The sequence below is a fragment of the Bidens hawaiensis genome, unplaced genomic scaffold (genome assembly GCF_021521415.1).
Source record: "Bidens hawaiensis isolate Kalapana, Puna unplaced genomic scaffold, B.hawaiensis_p1.1 tig00067496_1, whole genome shotgun sequence".
Classification (NCBI taxonomy): domain Eukaryota; kingdom Viridiplantae; phylum Streptophyta; class Magnoliopsida; order Asterales; family Asteraceae; genus Bidens; species Bidens hawaiensis.
Window position 1 is genome coordinate 1 of NW_027501967.1, and position 5842 is coordinate 5842.

The 5842-nt window shown below is 34.7% G+C and overlaps 1 pseudogene; it reads right to left on the reverse strand.

Moving 5' to 3' along the window:
* Positions 1-3609: 3609 nt before the first annotated feature.
* LOC143604987 (vinorine synthase-like) lies at positions 3610-4913 on the reverse strand (annotated as a pseudogene).
* Positions 4914-5842: the final 929 nt, after the last annotated feature.

The following is a 5842-nucleotide window of genomic DNA, read 5'->3' on the forward strand; positions in this document are numbered from 1 at the left end:
CATCCATGGCGAATTCAATAGATATTTGAATCCAATTCAATGGTAAGTCCTAACGATTCGGTAACGTGCTTTGATACCAATTGTGAGATTCGATATCCGGTCGGAAGCGTGCCGAACGATGATAAATGTGCTCAAATCCTGGATTTATCTACAATGTGTAACCACCCTGGAAAGATCTATGGACGAATGTGAAGAGTTCGATTCAATCACAATCAATAATATGATGATAATTGTAATTGAAACACAATATAATCGATGTAGTAGTATGATTTAATTAAACAAATGATTTACATGAAGAACACTCATACATACGTGCATACATACATGCATGCATGCATACATACATACATGCATGCATACTCATGAACACTCGCCCCCCTCCCCCTAGCTCATCCACGGGGGTAAACTCTCAATACATCAAAATATCATACATGACTTAAACAAATGACCTAAATCATCTATTTATACTAGCCTTATGACTTAGTCTTTACTCCATCTTCCTCTTAGATAAGACCAATGAAATGATATAAAATGTAATAATTCAGTTTGAAATATGCTTCAGTACTCGTTATAACATCTTGTTGTCCTGCAATAATTATTTATTATAAACAAGTAATGATTCGATACGTCGGTATAAAAGATAAAACCAACATGTATATTTGTGCAAAATTCTTGTTATTCATCTTCACATTGATTGAGTCATATCGGACTCATCAGTTTTCAAAGTGTATATACTTGTAAAAGAATATAAAAGGAGAGCAGACGCATCTAACTTGATATGTGTTGATAGGCCAACGACTTTGAAAGTTTTCCTAGGAGTGTCATTAATATATTTAATTAAAGTATTAATTCTTGTGGCTTTTCATCTTTGGAGAAATAGTAAACCAAAAGTGTCAAAATAATATATACATCCAGAAGTTGGTGATGCCCAACAATTTCATAGTTCCACCAAATGAGAAATAAGAACTCAGTGTATGTGTCACATACCAAATTGGTAGAGGTGATATAATATGGGTTGGTTGGGTTGGATTGGGTGATGGGTTAGAATGGATATGGGTTAGGATGGGTATGAGCTATGATGAGTTTTTAAAATAACGGGTCAGAATGGGTATGGGTCAAGATGGATAAAGTTAATCTATCTTGACCAAGTAAAGGTTAAAAGGCAAAGGGTTTCAAAAACCCTTCAAAAAAAATATTCAAGAAATTTAATAAAAAATTAATAACTCATAATATAAATAAAAAACGCAAATAGTAAAATAACTAAACTGTCTCTTCCATCGTCCTCGTTCATTAAAAAAAACGGCTTTGTCTCGGTTCAGCTTCGGATTTTTTAGTTTTTTTTCGCTTCGGTTTTGATTTTTTCCATTTCAGTCGGTTTTGGTATATGTTCGGTTCCAATGATTTTGGTTTCGATTTCTCGGTTCTTTCTATTCGGTTCTGTGGGTTTTGTTTGAAATAAAACTGGATAAAGCTTGTTTTAGTCAATTCTAACCCATAATAAACCCATTTTAACCTATAACTAAAAGTCACTAGCATTTTTCCAACCCAACTTGACTTTCTTGCAAAATTCTTTTGATCCATCGGACACTATTTTAATTTTAAAAGTTATCCAAATTGACCCAGCACAACCTATTTGGGTTTCTTTTGCCACCCTTACAAATAGGTTTGCAACAACAAGAACAATAACTCTGGGTTAGGTTCGAAAAAATAATAAAGTGCATATATAATTGAAATCTCATCCATCTATAGAAGTATTTCATTGCTTAATATGTGTAAGTTTTTGTTTACACTAAGGAAATTTATTTGGTTTAGCATGTGCCTTCAAACACTTGAGATAGGATATGTTGAGCAGTGGTTTCCTAAGCGTGAGAGTCATAAATAGAATAATGCATTTGAGCATAACGTTAAACACGATTGGGGACTTTATTTGTTGGTGCTTTGGTTTAATCTGATAAAAATACCAACAATTGCAGTGTGAACTAGTTTATCTATTAATGAATGTGACTTTTATCATTTGAAAAGACAGTTCCCGGTTTGATGTGTTGCAAAACACTTTGTTTTTCCTTGCGTTTTGTATTTGTTTTTGACTAAATACTTAGCCATTTTATTAATTTTTAGTTTTTATTTATGTTTTGCAGGTACCTGTGTGTAGGGAGAGCGGAAATCGAGGCTAAATCATGGAAGAAGCGTGCACGCGAGAAAAGACAAGGAAAAGAAAACAAATAATCAAAAAGAAGAAAGCCATGTCTTATAGCGTTGCTAAGATCGAAGGAGCTATCTTTGAGACGCGCCAGGATGTTGAATATAATCAAAAATGAGTCGCGACTAATTTGTCTTCCGTGCATCGACAGGGGCCTTAGACCCATCTTCGAGACGCGCTACGATCCCTGAATCCGAAAAACAACCATAAAATCGAATATAAATACGTTTGTTTGATTCCATTCGATATTTTTCACTTCCAGCCGTCATAACTGCATATTCTAGACGATTTTGGAGTGGAGAAGCTGATTGGGATCAACAACTGAAGCCAGGAGTCTGAAACCGGGTCGATCACAATCATTTGGATTATGTTTCTTTAACTTCTTTGTTTTTCCTTATTTCTAGACATCATGTTTATGAACTATTCGATTTGTTTTCTTCTTTTTAACATGATTTTTGGCAAGATTTTATAACTACCTAGGTTTTGATGAATAATTGTTGAGTTTGGGATATTTTCTCGGTTTATGGATTTTATTGTTGGATATATGTTAATGTAAAGAATCTTTTACAACTGATCTTATGTGTATGCTTATTTGGATTTGATTAATTGTTAATCTTTGTTCCATATTCTTTTTTTTCAATGTCTTTCGGTTATAGTTTGCATATTTATGCCGCTTAATGTGTGTTTGTGATTGCTTTATGGTTTGCTAGACGTCATAACGTATAGGAACTTTAATTGATAATCGATGATTTGTTAGAGCTATGTATTTTACCTGTCTTGATAGCAAAAAGGTAATTGATAGTTGGGTAGTGCTTGAGGTTAGGTGTTTAGGAGCAAATTCTTTGAGAGGAGGTTTATGTAATTTCCTAGTGTCTTTGTTATTCAATGTCTTATTAGTTGTCCTTGGATTGCCCCTTGCAATTCCAGGTGTATTATCACACACCCTTTAGGGTTTTCTTTTAGGTCACACCTAGAAAATGATAAGAGATCTGGTAGGTTGTCGAAGGGTGTCGTAGTATAAGATTATGGTTCCATCATAGTTTCCATAGCAAAGAGAAATCCAATAGTCACAATTAGGAATTTTGACTTGTGTAGTGCTTTTCCCATTCTTGAATTCTTCTAATTTAGTTTTTGTTAATGGCTCGTGGGTTTGATATCCGAACTTCCATTAGTCTTTACTACACTTGGTATGTATACTTGCCTCTCATTGTGGTCTAGTATAGGGGTTTTTCAAAGTTTAACTAGAATGTCTAGGTAAGTTTTCATTTAGCTTTTTTAGACCATATCTATCACTTGATTAGAGTGTGGGTACGTAGAAACAAAAGATCCAAAACCCATTGATAAAATACATTAGAAACAACAATTATTAATTAACACAATCAAACAAATAGTAATATAACCAAGAAATTTTACGATCCAAAAGCATTAACATGTTCTAGAGCTTCTTTGAAATAAGGAATGTCTTTAACTTTGAGAAAGACATATGCTTCCACTCCACTACCTTTAGCATCATCCATCAAATATGCCGAGTGATTAATTGGTATGATCCCAGGGGCTGCCCAAATGGGTTTTCCAAAACCGAAGTCAGCTTCATAAAAAGGAAACCTACACCAACTAGTTACAATTACCGCATTAGTAGACTCACGAATATTAGTCAAACTTGACAGCGAATTCAATACCATCACTTGCCCATCTTCACGATTGTGATACCCCTTCGATAAGTCAGTTACCGCTTTCTAGACAGTATCACTTAAAGGATCTGTCAAATCTTCGATTGCTTCAAGAGTCTTACATTCCGTGGCACACAACGCGATGAGATTCCCACAAGAATCTTTGGGTATCAAGGATCCCATTTTTTCTCTTAAGTTTATTGCCTGAATGAGTATAGACTCTCTTTGAGATTTGTATATTGCTACATCAGCTACCATGAAAGCTTTCCAAATGATTGCCGCTACCAATTGCACCTTTGACCATCGTCGTCGGGTGCTGTTTGTTCCCTTCGCTTTCAAGCTTGATATCATGCTCTCATTAAATGAAAGCCTAAGCCTGGTATGCTGGTTCAATATGTCATCGTTCATAGGCTGCACTGGAAATGAACTAATACCACGAGCAGGGAACAACGTAGACGAATTGAAACCAGGCCCAACAAATTCGACCTCATTTTGTTCGCGGTTCATAGCGGCCCATTCATTTATGATTGTACATAAAGTGGAAGCATCAGCAATCTTGTGCTTTGCATTTACACCAACTGCTACACCTCCACACTCAAAGGTGGTTATTTGAGTTACGAGTAGCGGGTCACTTTGTTGATGTGCAACCCCTATTTTGGATGGAATGAATTCATCGATGAAGTTATCTTTCTCTTCGGAAACAAGGAAATCTTGAAGTGTGGCATTAACTGTAGCGTGTATAAACTCGGCACCTTGGTCATTGCAATCAACTGTGCGAGTTTCTTCAATATATCTGCCCGCAAGCGGGTATAATCGTGTTAAGGTTTTTCCTAGCGAGTTTTCAAGCTGGGCAACTAAGTTTGGGCCCTGATTGCTATTAGCCCAGAAGAATAGAACAACGCCTACATCAAGGTCAGCGATAAACTCATCAATGAAGCCCAACTTGTAGTGAGAGAGTGTCGGATGAGTTTGAACAAAGGGTGGTATAAATTTGCGGGATTTTATTTCAATCTTAATTGACATCGCCATTGAATAACAAATAAATGATTGGGATGCATCCTCTAAATCTTGTAACCTACTATTTATAATACCAAATGCTTCACTATTACGTTGTGTGGACTGATTTTTTTTTATTTAGACAGCCTCATGATACAAAATTAATTAGTATGAAAAAGATATTCGGAGATTTAATAATCCTTTTGTCTTTTTATCGGCCATTATTAAACAAATTACACATAATTATTTGTGCCTTCTTTTAGAATATTTTGCCAAAAGCATGCATTGTGAATGGGTTTCCAATATTATGTTAAAATACGCTGACAGTTTTTGACTTCCCATTTCTAATTTTATATCCTCTACTTTTTGGATGTTATTTCTCAATGGCTTATAAAAAAACCTAATAATAAGCAACTTTACGTTTTGGTCTCAAATGTTACTGTTTGATTTTACAGATGTGGGTTTGTGTTTCTAACAAAACAATAAATATTTGTCTCATTTTATTAAATTAATAAGCGAATTGCTATTTTGACCACTATGATTTCTCCTTTATATCTCATTTAGTCTAAAATGAGAACTTATGGCGAATTAACCCTAAATTTGAATTTGGTTGTGATTTTGACCACCGAGGCTATAAATTACAAATTTAAACTCAAACCAATAAGCTTCAAATGGATATAGAGTCTCCGCGTAATCGTCGGTTTTTAATTGCGACTGCGAATTTTCTGTCCTTTAAATTCATATTTCCGAAGAGCTTTTAAAAAACCCAACTGCGAATTTTCTTCTTTTGTTGGTTTTAAACACAAAACTAGCCCATAGACATCACACCTTAAACGTCTCAAAAGAATCATTGACTAAACTTTTAGTTCGAAAATTTAACTTGTGAGCTGGGAAGGTTATTCAAAAATGTTGGCCCTCTTATTCTTAGATTTATGTTCAAAATGATCTTAACATAAAAACGTAGGAAATAATACCA